We start from the raw sequence: 19,197 nt of genomic DNA, 5'->3' as shown, positions 1-19,197 counted from the left end.
GTGAGCCAGTTGGCAACCCATCTTGTGACACAGGGATTTATACCTAGTTTAGTGAGTTTATCTATAGGGAGATATTACTGTCAATAATGACCCCTAGTAATTTGGTTTGTGTGACGGGGAGATAGGGGTATTATCTGATGCAGAAAGAGAACGGGGGAGTAGGTGCTGCTGCTTTGGAAGGATGGAAGAGCATAACGTGGGTCTGTTTAGGATTTAGTATTAGATGGGAGTTTGTAAGCCAGGTTGGATGTAAAGGCTTCTTGGGTCTTGATTTGAAGTTTTTAATTAATTAAAAGTTGAAGTTTTTAATAAATTAATGGAAATGTTCGAGATACACCGATTACAACTGCAAAACACCAAATTATAACTGCAAAACACCAAATGGCAACATGAGCAATTAAACCATTTTAAGTTAACTATTCTTAGAGCAACGACCTTGATAATAACCTATTAGTCTACAAATATAACTAACCGAGGCTTGTATGATGACACATATTACTGTAACTTACCAAGCTATCCAATGTAATATATTAATCACTGTAGTGGTTGTGGGCCTGGTTTGTGGCTGAACAGAGCCACTTGGCTAGTCCACCTACATAATTAACAACAGCCACAAACAGGAACGTATACATCTAAGTTATGATGAGGGAACTACCCTTACTTTGCAGAATAAAAGTTTAATACTCTGTGTGAGAGGGGACTGCCCTGCTTTACAGAAGCAGGGGGGGGGGGCATCACCCTTTCAGCTAATGGATTTAGATTTGCATTTCGCCATTACCAGCCTGATGGCCAGATGCAAACATCCAGGATCAGTGAATAAACAACCATATGCTTTACTAACATGGAAGTACGTAGCCAGCAGAATTATGTCGAAACCTGTATAAACACTTACAGAAATAGACACGTTACTATAATGCATCCCTCCCCTTAAGCTAAATACCCTTATGTATACTGAAATTAAATGACTTAAATCTACCATGTGCTGTACTGAAATTAAATGAATTAATCTACCGTGTGCTATACCATTTGTAACAGGAATACCACATGACATGTAATTATATAATACAGGTCCAAGTATACAGAAATAGTAATACAATAAAAAGATATCAAATTGCAGATGGCAGCTATGAAATGCAGTATTTGCTATCACTGCTAGAAGTCACTTCATATGAATGGATTTTTAATTGGCCACAAAAATCCTGTCACAGTTATCAGTAGATAGTGACATCATAGCAAGTTCAAAGTCACACGTGGTAAATGGTAGACATCAACTGCAACAGAATAGTCCATTACTGAAAATGAGCCATTTACTAATACAAACAGCACATGAAAAACAAAGGTCCATCTTTAGAAGAGTATTTTCATTTGACAATTTGGACACTTCATGGCTAAAACTGACACTTAGTGGCAACTTCTCAAATACATACTTGTTATGACATAAGAACAGTTCAGTTCTGGGTGGTGCCTTCTTACAATGTAGGATGTATGTACACCGTCTCAAATACATACTTGTTATGACATAAGAACAGTTCAGTTCTGGGTGGTGCCTTCTTACAATGTAGGATGTATGTACACTGGCAAGTATTTGGAACACACAAATTCTGCATTCCCTTAATTGCCCACTTGGATAAACAAACCTCTCTGTATCTCAGGGTAAAGTATACAGTTTCATATGTAAATATCAGGCTATTAGTCTATAGACTATTATAAGCCTAGTCAATATTCAGAGGGCAGAATTACACTCTGTACATTTATCTGTGAGGTTAAGACCTTAAATATTATGCCAGCTCTCCCCTTTAATTATTTTTCTTTGTATGTACTACTTTATTTTGTTTGTTATCTAATCCACAATGTGTTCTCTCCCCAGTTACATATATTCAGAGGTAAATACTAGGCTATCAGCCTGCAAACTACCCATGACGTATTCTATCCCCAGTTATATATTCATAGGTAAATACTAAGCTGTATTGCTGCATTGCCTAATCCATGATGTGTTCTCTCCTCAGTTATGTATTCATAGGCTATCAGTCTGCAAACTACCGCAAGTCTAGCCAATGATCTGAGGTTAGAATCAAACCCTGCATTTTTTATATGTTCTTACTTATCTGGGTCACTGCTGTGGCTTCTGCATATATAAATGAATCTGCTTCTCTAGCTAGTGGTATGCACACTATTCAGACTCCTTTTAGCTCGGTTCCCTCCTCCATTAGCCATAAGCTATCTGGTGTTCCTCCATTTTTTTTTAAATTTCTCCTAGCTCTAAACAATTACAGCCTCATATTAACTATTTTTAAAATGCAATGTGAAAGTCAATATACTTTATAAGGACACTGACCTGCTGTTCACTACTGTAGCAGATTGTTGAACCACAAGGCATACTAGACAGGACCAATTAAAAAAAAAATCTCTACTAGGGCTCTCTCCGCTCCCCTACCCCCAAATCCAATCCACCCTGCTATGCCTACATTTAAAGTTAACTAACCACTCTCACAATCTCAACCAACCAGTAACATTAGCTCTCCCCTTAACCAATTACAGTCCAACTTAATCAACTCCATTCCTAATATAAATGGTCTCTTCACAAATTAAAGCCAAAAACCCACATGAAACAATCCAAAGCAGAAACGCAAGCAACCTCCACCCTCCAACACAACCCAAATGACACAGAGCCCACAAACTCAGTGTGCCACTCAACCACAGCCCATAAGGAATAACATACCAAACACTCTAGTCTCAGGTGACTCTATAGTTAGGCACACTGATGTTCCACTCACCAGGCTAAACAAGGAGAAAGTTACTGTCAGCTGCCTGTCGGGTGCCAGGATCCGCTACATAACGCACGCACTCTGTTCATTCCACAACAAGTACAAATATGACTCTGTCATTGTCCATGTTGGTGTGAATGACCTGAAATGTACCTCCCTGGACTACATGAAAAGAAACATGGAGGAGCTCTCCAATCTTGTAGCACAGGCAGGTATGACCCTAGCCCTGAGTAGCATCCTGTTATCACCCAGAATACCACCACAGTACAAGGACAAAATGACAGACTTCAACAATTGGCTAAGCTTCTGGTGTCATTCTAAGGGAATCCAGTATCTGTCTGCCTGGGATGACATGACTGACAGACCACAATGCTTTGCCAGAGATGGCCTGCACCTGTCACCCTTGGGATTCCGGATACTGGCTACGGCTCTTGCCATCCCTATAATGCCTTTTTAGGCAAGGTTCAAATGACAAATTCACCACCGTAACAGGTACAAGCAAACAAAATCTGAGGGTAATGCTAGAAGTCTAAACCTCAAAATGCACTCACTCGAGGCACTCCTTAAAATAGAGAACATCGAAATCTGCGCAGTGAGAGACCTGGTTCAAGGCTCCAGAGAGCACCCCTGCATTACCAGGCCACCTAACCTGGACCGAAACATTAAAGACGGAGGAGTGTCCATATTCATTGCTCAACGTTTTCTGAAATTCATAAATTCCAATGCCTTGGATCAACTTATCCACCCCCCCACCAGGGGCAGCAATATCCTAAACCTTGTCATTAACAACATGGGCGACCTGTGTTCCACACCAGAGGTCAATTCCTCGTTGGTCAGATCAGACAAGCTAATCACCCTTGACTTCTACATCCCACCCCCAACCCCCCATTAGGGAAACCACCATAAAAAATTTCTCCAAAGCCAGCTTCACTCTTCTCAAGACAGAAGTGGCAAACTTCACGACACCCATGCAGACGGACAATGGAAGTACGACTGTTGAATCCTACACAAATGCACTTTACAAGCACTTGCACAAGTGCATGGATCCCCAACAGAACCAAGATGCTATCTTTCAAAAAAAGGAAGCCAATCTAGTGGTCCCCTGCCATAATCAAACTACAACAGAAGAAAAAAACTGTTGCAAAAAAGAGTAAAATCCCATAACTGGAGGAACTCCCTCAGTAAGAAGCTGAGATCCCTCATAAAATCCTCCAAAGCTAGCTACGAAAACAAAACCGCCATTGATTTTAAAGACAACCACAAAGCATTCTATAGCTATGTCACGAATCTCAATGGCAACACTCAGATCTGCTCCGAGTTACAGCACAATGGCACTAAATATACAGAACCAATTGATACTGCCAACATCCTGACAGATAGGTGGGGTGCCAGTTCGTTCTGTAGTTTGTGTACCATGTTCAATCATAGCCTCACCTCAGGCTTTGTGCCCACTGAATGGCGCACAGCAATGGTCATCCCACTCCACAAAGGGGGGGGCAGCACGGACCCCAGGAACTACCGCCCCATTAGCCTGACAAGCCTGGTCTACAAGGCCATGGAACTTATAAACAAAGACATTGGTAATCTCCAAACTCTGTACCTCACCCAGTTTGGGACTGTAAAAGGCATATCATGGTATCCTAAACCCTATGGACTTCTTTGAAGCAGTCACCAAAGCCACAGACGAGGGTAAGGTGGTTCACACAGCCTATCTAGATCTCGCCAAGGCTTTCGACACCATCCCCCACTATGGAATTATAGATAAACTCACTAAACTAGGTATAAATCCCTATGTCACAAGATGGGTTGCCAACTGGCTCACTGACAGAACCCACACTGTGAAAGTAGCAGACTCCAAATCCGACTTCAGACCAGTGACAAGTGGAGTACCACAGGGTTCAGTCTTGGGTCCTCTCCTGTTTGGTATCTACTTCTCTGAAATACAGGCTAACACAGGTCTTTTTGCTAATGAAGTTCACAGATGACTGCAAACTAGGAGACATAATCGAAACTCCTAAATAATGTGGACATCCTACAAAAGGGCCTCACCGAGACAGATGCCCGGTGTCAAAGCCATGGCCTCAAGCTAAATGCCAGAAAGTGCATTGTCATCCCCTTTGGTAAAAATTCTGTAGCCATAAACTACCACATAGGTGGTAGTCTACTTAAGACTGAAAGTATGATGAGACCTTGGGACACAGGTGGACAGTAGTCAGGAAATCCTTCTACGTGGCACACCTCATCACAAAAGGTAAAGAGGTCATTGTTCCCCTCTACTCATCACTCATTAAATCCATGAGTACAACGCCCTTTTGGTATGTACCTCACAAGACATCTACAACAACTGGAAAGGCTGCAGAAATACTTCACAAAGAGGATTACCGGCCACAAACAGATGCCCTACGTAGACCGCCTCAAAAAATTTCAGCTTTACTCCATTACATATTGCCTACTCAGAGGCGATCTCTGCCTAACATACAAACCTATGTCAAACCCAGAGCTGTTGGACATACTCCACTTAAAGAAATCCCAATCCCTCCGAGCTACATGCTCCAAGGACCTAAACCTTGTCACCACAATAAACAGAACATGCTAGAAGGATATATTCCTGTCCCAGAGACTTCCCATACTCAGGAACAAACTACCCATTTATATCAAACAAAGATCCTCATTAGCACTCTTCAAGAAAAATCTTGATGATTGGATGGGAAATAGGAAATTCACCCCGGGGATCATATCCATGGCTCTGCTTGACAAGGGCACAGGAAAATAATTTTCTTGGGTGGTGAAAGCCAGGGTACCTTTTTGGCTAGGCTTATATAGGCCCTAGGGCCAATAGCCTAGTATCTACCTATGAACACCTTTACAACCCATCATTTAGCTTTACATATTTACAAGAATAGGTTACCCATCCTCTAAAAGCCAGGCCCCATTTTCAGAAACTCTCAAATCCTCACAATTGCTTCTATATTGCATATTTATTTATTTTATTTTACATTCGTTGACAGGGATAGTCCGACTGGATACATGCCCATTTTCAGCGGAGGCCCTGGGAGAAAAGCTCCACACAAAAACAGAAAAGTGATGCATACAATACAGCAGACACACTGTTTATAGAGTCTCGGATGACAATGCACTTTCTGGCATTGAGCTTGAGGCCATGGCTTTGACACCGGGCATCTGTCTCGGTGAGGCCCTTTTGTAGGATGTCCACATTATTTAGGAGTTTCGATTATGTCTCCTAGTTTGCAGTCATCTGTGAACTTCATTAGCATTAGCATTAACATCAGGTGATGAGCATTATAAAAGTATGGGGCAACAAGGTACAAGATACAATTATAAAATCCGACATTAGCACAATTAGAATGCATAATACAATTGTGGTACAGCTCTTAAGTCATGGAGATGATGCTTGTGAGGATTGGAGCAAGGACATAGCCAGTGGGATTTAAAATATTTTTGAGACTTTCTTTGAATAGTACAAGTGAGTTTTTTAGAGTGAGGACAGCAGAATGTTGGTTCCAAGTTTTGCCAACCGAGTTGGAAAACATGGCGTCCCCAGCAGAGTGGTTTGATTTGAATGTTTGGACCATTAGTCTACTGGATGAGCGAAGTGGTTTGAGGTTACTATATGGGCTGATGATATTTTTGAGTGCTGGTGTATTATCTGGGTGGTAGAGTGCTTTATGAGCTACAATGAGCTGGTTAAACTGTAGTAGGGAAGGTAGTTCAAGACACCCTAGAAGATTTAGGTTGTGACAGTGGTGTGTCCTATAAGTGGAACCAGTGGCAAATCTAGCAATGTAGTTGTAACAGCAGGATAGTTTATTAAGTTCTACTTTGTGCAAGTTTGTGAGTAGAGGGGAGGTGTAGAGAAGGGTGGATAGGAGATGAAAACGGGCAATAGCAGTTCTTGCAAGAGGAGTGAGGAAAAGTTTGAGCTTGTAAAGGTAGCCATGTTTTTTGTTTATGGTTTGATTGGCATGCACATCAAATGTAAGGTTATTGTCTACTACAACTCCCAGGAGTTTGGTTTGGGCTTCAGGGGCGACAATGGTCCCATTTTTAGATATTATGGTGACGGTTGGACTTACGAGTGGGACTGAAAAGGAGTAGTTTAGTTTTAAGATCAGATAAAATTACATAAATTAATATTACATAAAACACACAAATAATTTTACCAGAATCTACATGCTAGCCATATACTCTGCCGTTCTCATTACTCTTATAACAGCCCATTGTACTTCCTATCATATCTATCCAAAAATCCCAATGTCGACACATACCACTCCCTTCCTATCCCCTGAACAAATCGCACCCAAAACTATCCTGATATCAGGCTTCATACATTATTCTCTCTCTCAAGCCTTCTTCATCCATCTCCATAAAATACAATAAAACTATGACAAAATTCCTAAGTCTGATTACACACACAGCATCTAAACTCATTTTTAGTGGCGATATACACCCAAACCCTGGACCCAAAACTAATGCAGCCTACTCCCCCTCCCAGCCCATCACTCAACAACAAAGTTGTTAAAACCTTCCCAGAAAAGGAGCTGATCTACCAATACTAAATATTAACATCAGAAGTATTAACAGGTACATGAATTACATGCCACCATTGGTCTTACTCACCTGATATTGCTTTAATAACAGAATCATGGCTAAACCATACATTATCAATAATGAAATATTACCTCCGGGATACAATATCCTTAGGTTAGACAAGAAAAACAAAAAAAAGAGGAAGCAGCATAGCCATTCTGTTCAAAAATAACTTCAATGTGGTATCCACTAATCAAAGCTTCCCCGACTTCAATACTGCAGAAATAATGTTTACAAAACTATTAACTAACTCTAGAACATTTAAATATAGCTGGTGCCTACATCCCCCAGCAACAACCTCTCCACTGTAGAACAAATTCTCTAGTGGACAAACTCCCTACCACAAGAAACAATCAGATGACCTTTTGTGTGTCACAGGTGTACCAGTCATACAAATCTTAATGGCTTCTCCCAAATAATTCAGTTTCCGACTAGGATTGACAAAATATCCAAGAGACAAGTCCATCCTGCAATGGATTCTAACTAACAGACCCAGTCCGTCTTTACACTCCAGCTATCTCACAGACACCCTTAGCGGCCATCACCCAACCTATCTGGTCAGAGAGCATGTCAATCCAATGAAACCTAACACTTACCACCAAATTTGTAATAAAATAAAATTTCCCCCCAAAGACTTCATATCCACCCTTAAACACTGTAACAGGGGTCACCACTCACAATCCTCCCTCTACAGAAACACAGATTTTTTTTTAATTTTAATTCCACCTTCCTTATCAAGGACAATCTTGCTTCTCCATGGACTGTAAGAATAAAATCCAACTTTGCACCTTGATTAACCAAGGAAACAAGATCACAACTAAAAATGAGATAAGGCATGGGAAATGTGGCACACTAACAAAACCTCAGCAAATAAAACAGGCTGATCTAGAATTAAGAAACAAAGCCAAAAAATAAGTCAAACAACAAAATAAATCATTACATGGTCAAGCAAAACATCAAAATAACCCTCAAAAGTTTTGGTCAGCAATAAAAAAAAAAAATCCTACAACCAGGTCAAGCTAGTACACCTTCCCAATCTACTAACAATACTAAAGACAGCTTTTAAATACAATTTAATAAATATTTCACAGACACCATCTTAGCAGTTACAAATGGCAACTGCTCTACAACTCCACCACCCCACTTAGCAACAAATCAGTACAGCAATACCTTTACCTTCCAACCTGTCCCTACAGAAACTATAAAAAAAACAACCTAAACAAGCTTAAGCCAACAACCGTAGCAGCTAATCATCTACCTGCCGAATATCTCAATGTCTATGCTGAAGCCATCTCATATCCTGTTATTCATCCGTATTAAATTGATCCATCTCCAAACAATGCCAACTAATTTTGAAAATATCACATCATCCCACTGCATAAAGCTGCTACCTCAGCAGAACTACCCAACTATCACTTGCAATACCTTTACCTTCCAACCTGTCCCTACAGAAACTATAAAAAAACAACCTAAACAAGCTTAAGCCAACAACTGTAGCAGCTAATCATCTACCTGCCGAATATCTCAATGTCTATGCTGAAGCCATCTCATATCCTGTTATTCATCCGTATTAAATTGATCCATCTCCAAACAATGCCAACTAATTTTGAAAATATCACATCATCCCACTGCATAAAGCTGCTACCTCAGCAGAACTACCCAACTATCACTTTAGAACAATCTTATCACCTTTATCTAAAATTTAGAGAGATATATTCAATCTCATCTACTAAACTCTCTCTTAACTAACAAATCGGCATGGATTCTGCCCCAAACATAGCACTACTAGTGATCTGATGTCCTTTACTAAAACCGTTAAATCAGCACAGAAATGACGACAAACTAGCATTCTCCATCTTTTACAACCTATCCAAAGATTTTGACACTAACAAACTCATAACAGCTCTTTCAGATTTTAAATTTAACCACTCTGCAATAGCATGGTTCCAGGATTATCTGGCCAGTCAAAAAGCAAGCTGTAAAATGGCAACATAATCTCTGTCCTCTTCAGTGAGTCACTCTGGTAGTTGCCCAGGGTTCTGGGTTCTACGCTTCACCCCATTTACTAACAATCGTTATACTTCTACCTTGCAGGCACCCCTCGTCCAGTACACGGATGACTCAACTCTTATTCGTGCTGCTCCCACACTTCAACTCCAACTTATAAACCAGCAATCCTTCACCACAGTAGAATCTTGGCTAACTAATGCTCAGCTCATACTTACTCCAACAAGACTAAGCTAATGCTTTTTCAACCCACAAGAGCCACCCCCCCCCCATCCGTTAACATCTCATCAACAAATATGATCACAGGAGTTTACTAGGCTATCGATCTGCAGGTCATTTCAAGCAAACCCGTTTCATCCCAATGTAATACCATAGACACTCTAGTCAATACCCAGGATTGTACTTAGTAATGATAGCCCATGTGAAGGAGGGTTGTGGGCACTATCCCTGGTAAAAATTTACCATGCTCCATCCACTCATCCAGGTTCATTCTGAACAGTGTCATAGAGGTGCTCCATTTCACATGAACTATAGCCTACTCCAAATATGCTGCAGTTTTACTATGTGCAGCAAATTCATTAGGTTTGGGTCTGAGATTGCTCTGTAGGCCAGGCATAAGTCTCTCCTAAGCAGTCTATACGATACAGACTATAATGTCAGGGACTACAGCACATGCCTTACACAGACAAACTAAAGTCCCTTGATCTTCTTTGTTAGAAACCACCAAAGTCTTTCCAATTGCTGCAGGTGCTTTGTACGGTACATGCCAAAACAGGAGTTATACTCAATTATGGGCCTGATTAGTGATGAGTACACAGGGATTATAACCTCCTTTGCTGTAGAGGCAATGCCTTTTACTAATCAAGTGTGCTACGCAGAAAGTCTTCCTTACTACAGTAGACACACAGCGGTCAAAGTTAAGGTCAAGTCAACTCGCGACCTCGGATCCCTCACCACTTCATAGATACTTAGGGTATTGTTGTTGATTTGATAGTGTGAAGGGACATTGCAAAGCAATGCATAATCATTCCCTTTAGCAAAAACATTCAGTTTGAGACCATGACTAAGGCACCAATCATTGGTCTGCATAAGACCCTCCTGAAGTATACAGACATAATTTGGGGCTTCAGTAATTGCACCTAGTTTGCATTCATCCGCATAATTGGCCAGCCATGACCCCTTAGTTTTGGCCTGAACTTCTGAGAAGTATATACCAAACAGTATGGGGCCCAGCACTGACCCTTGTGGCACCTTGCTGGTGACAGGTCTGCTGGTTGATGTGGAGTCACCCACTTTGATAGTGTACATCCGGTTTGTGAGCCAGCCGACAACCCATCTTAGAAAAACTGAAATGTAAACATTTATCAATTATGCCCGAGTGTATGACTGTGTCAAAATCCTTTGCCAAATCGAGGTATGCTGTGTGCACTGATTTGCCCTCGTCAATGGCCCTGATCACATTTTTTGAAGAACTCCACCAAATTTAACTTGCAGGATCTGCCCTTGACGAAGCCAAATTGGGTTGGATCCAGGGTTTGGAGGTCACTTATGTCTTTACTAAGGAGGTCCATAAGGATACATTCCATGGCCTTACAAATGAGGCTGGTGAGACATATGGGTCTATAATTCCCCAGGTCTATTCCTAGGTCACCTTTGTGGAGGAGAATAACTGTTGCTATTCTCCATTCCACAGAAACAAAGCCTGTGGTTAGGCTATGACTGAATAGGGTACTTAATGGTGATGACAGTTCAAGTTTTAGCTTGTTTCGAAGACACCGTGGGTTGCCGTCTAGTCTCACAGAGGCTGTGTTTTTCACGTCGGACAAGGCTTTAATGACCTGCTCTTCAAATATGTAGGGTGGGGAGGGGATTGGGGGCAATGTTCATTATAAGTTTGGAGGGGATAAGGGATTGAAATTTTCACCAAATCTACCACTAGCAGGTTTGCTATCTCTGCAGGGTCACTGTGCGAGACACCATTGGTCACAAGTTCAGCACATGCTGGGTCCTACCTTTTAGGCTACGTATGTAACTGTAAAAGGCCTTATGGTTATCCTTGGATGTGCTTGCTCAGTTTTTCTCAAACAGGCCCTTAGAAGATTAGACAAGTTGTCTTATTTGCTTGTTGAGGCTAAGGAGGGTGCTTTTCCATCGTTGGTGTCTCGCCTTTGTTTTCTTGGACAGGCAGCAACATTTTGCATTTATTGTAAAGTTTGTTGATGCTGGATGTCCACCATGGCAGCTTGTTTTTACTTGGGGCTCTAGCTTTGATTCTTTCTGGTACAGCTGAGTATATACACTTATGCAAGTGACTGTACAGGGATTTAGTGTAAGCTTCAGTGTAGTGCAGTTACCACTTCCAGCTGGGGGTGGGGCTCAGAATGTATTTATACCTTCCCCTAGGAGAGTATAGTTTGCCTTGATGAAGTTTTTTAGTCTGACTTCACCCTTTTTGAGTTCTGGTGTTAATGCCAGCTCAAAGGTGACTGATTTGTGGTCAGATTTAACTGAGGGTCGGGCAGTTGCGGTAGTGCATCTATTTGTCATGTTAGTGAAGACCAGGTAAAGTATGTTTGTTCCTCTTGTCGTGGTTTGAACAATTGCTTCCAGCGCATTTGAGTTAAAAGTTGAGGAACTTTTGCGCTAGTGAGGCAGGGCTAGAGTAGGTTTCCCAGTTGATGGTGGAATAATTGAAATCCCCCATAACCAGAGTGCTGGGCAATATTTGGACTCTAGTCTGGTCAATTAGACTTCATGCGTATCATGACCCATGGATGGGGATCTACAACTGGCTATGACTTGAATGGAGGTCTTACCCACAGTAACCTGAACTTGGAGTAACTCCATGGAGTTGTCCAATCTAACTAGACACCACCTCCTTTGGTTCTCACGTTTGTTTTGCGGTCTAAAGGTGTGGAAGGCACTGAATCCTTGCAAAGCCGGGGTACTTTCTGAGGACTTGAACCAGGTTTCTTTGACTGCAAATCTTCTAGTAACAGAAATACTTCCAGGAAACCTCCTAGCATTTAAGAGCACAACCCTTAATTTGTTATGATTGACAAATTTCACGTCGGTAAGTTTGTTTTCAAGACCTTGCCTTAAAAAAGGCACTATGGGCGATTTTAGAGCCTCTACCAGTAGCCGAAAGACTAGTGGTGCCAGGTGCAAATCTTCTCTGGCAAATCAGCAAGGTTTATCGACAATGGCCTCCCAGGCTAACAGAAACTGGATCTCCTTTGAATGACAGCAAAAACTAAGTCAGTTATTGAAATCAACAATTTTTTGTTTATAGTGTGGCATCATTCTAAGTTGAGGGTAGTATGCTGCTCAAGGCTAGGGACATACCTGCCTGGGACACGTACTCAGAAAGCTCAATCATGTGTCTCTTCATATAGTCCACTGAGATGCATCTCAGGTCATTCACTCCAACATTAACTATGATGGAGTTATAATAATATTTGTCGCTGGGACACCTGAATGCATGCATGATCTGACAAACCCTGGCACCGGATAAGCAGCTGCGACTTTCTCCTTGTCTAAACTGGTGAGGAGAACATTCACGTGTTTCACTATGGAGCCTCCAATGGACAAGAAAATTTGTTATTTTGAGTGTTATGCCTTATGGGCTTGGTAGGTGAGACACTGGTGTTGCTGTGTGTCATGGGTGCAATGGGAACTGTGTTTGTTGCAGCAGTTTTGTGTTTTGGAGCTCTCTGGTGTTTCGGTAATTTTTTTGAGACAACCTCCATGTATGTTTTTTGTGTTTGATGCGTACTATGTACATCAGTAGTGGTACTATCTGCATGAGTAGTGGTGGGCGATTTGACAATCTCTTCAGTGTTACTGTTTCAAGTGTGAGAGCACAAGATTCAAGATTTTTGGTGTAGATACATCTCTCGCACTCTGTACTAGAATGTGTTATTAACAGAGGATTGTCAGTGTACATGAGGCAATTGCTACACTGCCACAGGAGACCAAAGTCAATAAGGTTGGCAGGAGAAAGAAGGGTAGTCCAACAGTGCACAAGGTTAGGTTGAAGAACTGTTACCAGAAAGGAGGGCTTTTCAGGATTGCTCAAGGAGGTGCTCAGTAGATGGATATTTCTGCCGGGGAGGGTTTGCTGGCAGTTTAATAGGTCACAGCTCACTAACATTAGTTCTTAGACTGGAAAGATACTAAAGGATGAGGACTACACTAACATGCTACAGCTGTAGCAATGGGAAAAATGGTCGAAGTTACCTGGCCGGCTATGGAGCAAAATTGTGTGGCTGTGCGTGACACGCAAACAAGCAGAAACCCGCTTAAATGCAGGGTTTAAATACCGGAAGATAAAAAACTTTAAAAATGCTCAAAAGGACCAATGAGGGTGCTTAGTCCAAGCCCTAGAACAACCGCCCTTCACCAGACATGTTCCAATCAGCACACTTCTCTCACTAGAGTGAAGGGCCCTTTCCAATCAAAGATGGTCTGGAAAATGTGCTCATGACAGACAGACACTACAAGCAGACCCAGATGCAGCAAACCTGTACCTTGACTATGCTACTAGCTACACAAATTTAGGCAGGAAACACTAAAGAAATGTTTAACACAACAGAAAAATAGCAGTGAGACACTAAAAATGTTTTAAAACAGCAAGGAGACTCTAAAGAACGAGTTAAATAATGGATTTGTTTGCTGTTTAAAAAACCCTGCTTGGCAGGAAAAAGAACAAGTAGAACAGATTGCTTTACAAACAGTGAAAGGTACCAGCAATCATTTAAAATAAAACCGTGAAAATAGCAAAGTGCGCTTTGCAAACAGTGAAAAACAGCAATGAAATACAATTTAACAGGCATAGTAAGGCAGACAGTTGCAGTACAACAGTGCAGTTTAGTACACAGTATTAAAATACAGTAGTAAACTAGGCAGCAGACAATAACTAGTATAATCAAGTAAAAAACAGGCAACTTATGTTTTTTGGGAAGCTCAGAAGCCGTCTGGTATCTCAACTCCGAGTTGTGGCTGGTAGCCCATCTCAATTCAGCTCAGTATAAACAAGCAGAAACCCGCTCAAATGCACGGCTTAAACACCAGAAGCTAAAAATACAATTCTCTCACCAGTATTTCATACCAAACACCTTGGTGTAATCATGGACAGCAACAGGAAATTTGACATACACATAGACCAGTCAAAGTTAGTTCACAAAAAACTTGGCTTTTTATATAGACATAAAAATTTCTAGCAAAAAACAATACAAAAGCCACCATTGTTAGAACTCACCTCATCTCTACCCTCCTCTATGCATCTCCCATACTAGCAAACGTAAAGAAATGAGACTTCCAAACTCAACACCTGCTACAATAAAACTGCTAAGTTTGCCATAGAATCTACTTATAATTCACATCATTGTCTAGCAAAAACTCATTGGTTAGAGCTGCCCAGTCTAATAGCATATAGCCAACTGACCATGGCCCAGCGATTACTCTAGCAACCAGACAAAACACCTGCCCTTCTTAACCTCCTCCAACCCTACTCTACTAATCGTGTCGTGCATTCCAGTAACAAATCTTTATTAAAGTTATCTAAAACTAACAACACAGCTGGAGAATTCAACTACATACCAAAACTCTGGAATTCTCTGCCCCTAAAGATAAAAACTACAATTAGCATTACACAATTCAAAAATATTATTAAACATATTTAGCTAATACACGGATATGCTCTTGTACTAACCCAGAATAAGAAAAGTCATCTCTAAGCAGCTTGCCCCCCCTTAGGAATTGCTATATACAACTGTACATCTTATTTGTTCTGTACTTTTTACTCTGGCCACACAAAATCACTTAAGCAACTGGCCTCCTGAGAAGCAATTTCGTATTACTTTTCACTGTGTTTTGGCTATTTTACTGTAAATATAATGTACTGCAATGACTGCATACTGCAAAAACATTACACTGCCAATGATTGTGTGTGTGTGTGTGTGTGTGTGTGTGTGTGTGTGTGTGTGTGTTCTAGATCTTTGTTCAGTCAATTATTTGTGTGTGTGTGTGTATATATATATATATATATATATATATATATATATATATATATATTACACACACACATATACAGATAGACACACATGTTAATCACTGTCCAAGCAGTCTAACTGTTTTAAATTCTCTATGTATTAATGTGGAGCTTTTCTCCCCAGGCCTCCACTAAAAAAGGACAGGTTGTCCAGTCAGACTTTCCTGGTAAACAAATATAAAATAAATAAAATACCTTAAATGCACCATCATTAGCCAGATTAAGAAAATCTAACAACTTGCACATTCTTACAGTTAAGCCAGGAGCAATGCAATAATGGTTCAACTATATCCAACATATTGCCAGGTTATCAACATTCCAGATGTTAGTAAAAGTAATGTGACGCTTTCCAGATGTTACAAGTAATGTGACGCTTTCATTCATATTACTCTCATTTTGGCATTGTCTGTTTAGGTGTGGTTTTATATTACACTATTTTTGCTCCATTTTCACACCATTTTCACAAAATACATTTTGGCAGTTGTTGTCCAAATACTATCAAATCTGAAAGCAAAGCTAAAATGAAGCTTTCCAGTAATTTGCACAGTAAACTGGACATAACCTTATAAAGAGTTGAGCTCTACCGCAAATGCTACAATCCCTAACAAATTGTTTTGGCTTCCTCAAAAGAAGTCAGATTTGCTTTACTAACTGGATATCCAGATACAAACACACAGGAGTCAGGAGAGTTAATAACAATACACTTTTGCTATCATGTCAACAACTGAAGTAGTCAGCAAATCATATAATAACAGACACTAACACCCACTCTAAAAAGCACACTGCACTAGACGGTGACAAACACACTCTTAAAGGGAAACAGCGTTCACCCTCTACGCTAAATACCGGACAGATTACATGTTTTATCCCCAATATTAACATCAGCCATATTTTTAATTTTTAGGGAGACAGCCAATACTGGATAGATTAAATCAGTGTTCTCAATGTACAATTTAAAGATGAATCGTAAAAACATAGGGGTTTTCTCTGATGTTAAAACAAAATATTTTTCATTTACGTTAATAAAATTGTATTTTCCTTAAATAACTTCTGACCTTTATCATACACCGTTATTACGCATGCCCGAAAAACTGTTTTCAAACCAGCATGCACAGTCCAGATTAATGTAGAGTGAAAAAAATATACTGCATACCGGGAGACGTTTCTAGTCCTTAAAATGACTGTTTTTATGCGCCCCTTCCTAACGTGAGTATCATATACTTTATAACAGCATCAGAACTCTAAGTCTCATATACGTCCATTTTTTCTACCAAATGCAAGCTCCAACGGCACTGGGAACAAGTTGATGACGTAAAATAGAGTGAAACGAGCCTATTTCCGGGTTTGTTGAAGCGTCTGTCATGCAGTGGTATGGGGGAACTTTCTTTCCTAACTAGGGTTACCATCTGTCCCACTTTGCGAGGGACAGTCCCTCTTTGGGCAGTTGTGTCCTGAGAAAAAAATGTAAAAATGGCAAATGTCCTGAGATTTTAGGACAAAATTATTTCCTATATTTTATGTAATAGTTGCATAAAACAGTTATTCTGTATCTAAAATACCTAAATGTTATAAGAAACACAATAAGCAACTAAAATGCTACAAGAATAAGCTTTTATTTAGGCAAAAAAAGATAAGTTCTAACCTTTGTACTGACTAGGGTTGCTACCTTTTCAAATGGCCAAAGTGGGACATTTTCGGGACAAACATCAGATTTTACAGGCCGACACATACCCACGGTCAGTACAAACAATAGAACTTAACTTTTTTGCCTACATAATAGCTTATTCTTGTAGCATTTTAGTTGCTTATTCTGTTTTTTATAACATTTAGGTATTTTAGATACAGAATAACTGTTTTATGCAACTATTACATACAATATAGGACATAATTATGTCCTACAATCTCAGGACATTTGCCATTTTATTATTTTTTGTCAGGACACAACTGCCCAAAGAGGGACTGTCCCTCGCAAAGTGGGACAGGTGGTAATCTTAGTACTGACCATGGGTATGTGTCGCCTGTAAAATCTGATGTTTGTACCAAAAATTTCCCACTTTGGCCATTTGAAAAGGTGGCAACCCTATTCCTAACCCCATTCCCACCCATGTAAGTTGGTCAAAGATTTTAAATATTTATCGTATAAATTTAGAAAGTTGCTGGAATAACAGTTTTTACTTTAGCATGTATTTTCTGAAATATATGAAGTCTGAAACTTAAATGTCTGTCATTATTAAGTGACTTCAGTCCTCAATGATTTAACAGAAAAACATGTCTCGTGAAAAAAAGACCACCATTATGAGGCAAAAAATGGACAGCTTAGAGACAAAATGTCAAGAACCAGCAGTCAAGGCCAACCATGTCGTAAGGTCTTTCAAGCTGCTGTAGAAAATATATCAGGGTTTCGTAGCAGAGAACCATCAACAGTGTAGCTGACTTGATAACAATGATGGTACTTGACGAAAAGGTATTGGATTATAATTAGCAAAGTGCCATTCCTGAATGGTAATTTAAGAACTCTTGTTTTGTCAAGTTTCTAAACAGCTGGTACTAATACTTAAAAGATGTCCCTGAGTTTGATGTTGAGAGGCTGAGGGTTATGGGTGTGAATAACGCTAGCAGGTTTATTTATTTGGACATCCAAGAACAAGGTGACCATTTTGTTACAGGACCTAAACTGGGACACTTGAGGGCCAGTCCTGGAAGCCAGGTCTGCAATCCCATTCTCTATGCCACCATGGGAGTGGAGATAGAGCTGCCATGTCATCTCATACCGGGGGCCTGCAGGTTGGCATCCCATCCTTCACCCGGCACTGTGGGGATGCCCCTCTGTGAATGGCACCACCCAGGAGGCCACATGCCAGGAGGCTCAAAGTGATGCACATTCATCGGCAATTGGTGGGGGAGAGAGGATGATTTGTGTCGCAAAAAAGTGCAGAGATGGGGAGACCTAGGGCCATTCCCCTGTGAGTTTGAAAGCCCTAGGTGGAAGGCAAAGGAGAGAACTGGTTCACAGGTGTGCACTTGGCTAATGGCCCTGGAGCCTTTACAAGCCTAGCCCATAGGATTACCCTGGCATCGTGCCACCCAACCTTAGTTTGTAGTGCCTCTGTCGAGTAGAGCCACTGGAGTGATCCCCAGCGTGAATTTTCTATTTCCCATCCACTCATCAAGACTTCTCTTGAAGAGGGCCAGTGAGGTGCTCTGCTTGACATGTATGGGAAGTCTGTTCCATAGCATGGGCAGTCTCTGGGTTATGAACCTGTCCCTCCAGCATGTTCTGTTCATTGTGGTAATGAGGTTGAGGTCTCTGAGGCATGCGGTGAGGAGGGATTGGGATTTCTTTAGATGTAGCATTTCTAACAGAGCTGGGTCAGGCATGGCTTTGTAAGTCAAGCAGAGATCGCTTCTTTGTAGGCGATATGAGACAGAGAATAGTTGGAGTTTTTGAAGTCTGTCCATATAGGACAAGTGTTTAAGGCCTAGGATCCTCTTTGTGAAGTACTTTTGCGGCCTCTCCTGTTGTTGCAGGTGTCTAGTGAGGTACATGCCAAATGGGGCATTGTACTTGATGATTGGCCTAATGAGGGAAGAGTAGAGGAAGACAATGGCTGCTTTCTTCCTGGATGCAAAGCCCTTAGTAATGAGATGTGCCACATAGAAGGACTTTCGGACCACAGTGGCAACGTGGTGGTCAAAAGACAGGTTGCTGTCAACCTGTGTTCCCAGATCTCTTATAACGCCTTCTGTGTTCAGTGGACTACCATC

The 19,197-nt window shown here is 40.9% G+C and overlaps 1 protein-coding gene across 2 annotated transcripts in view; it reads right to left on the bottom strand.

Moving 5' to 3' along the window:
* Window positions 1–16,743, bottom strand: part of AURKAIP1 (aurora kinase A interacting protein 1) — a 154,942-nt gene extending 138,199 nt beyond the window's left edge. The window contains exon 1 of one of the 2 annotated variants that reach the window (XM_044063182.1): window positions 16,586–16,743. The gene's annotated coding sequence lies outside the window, so the exon portion shown is untranslated. Of the gene's footprint in view, window positions 1–16,487 lie in introns of both variants that reach the window. The other variant, XM_044063184.1, reaches the window with a different exon arrangement.
* Between the last annotated feature and the right edge of the window lie 2,454 nt (window positions 16,744–19,197).

This window comes from Protopterus annectens, chromosome 2.part1, assembly GCF_019279795.1.
Source record: "Protopterus annectens isolate FY-2018-M chromosome 2.part1, PAN1.0, whole genome shotgun sequence".
In the NCBI taxonomy this organism is placed as follows: domain Eukaryota; kingdom Metazoa; phylum Chordata; order Ceratodontiformes; family Protopteridae; genus Protopterus; species Protopterus annectens.
Note: the sequence above shows the minus strand (reverse complement) of the source record. Positions and strands in the feature narration are given on the sequence as shown.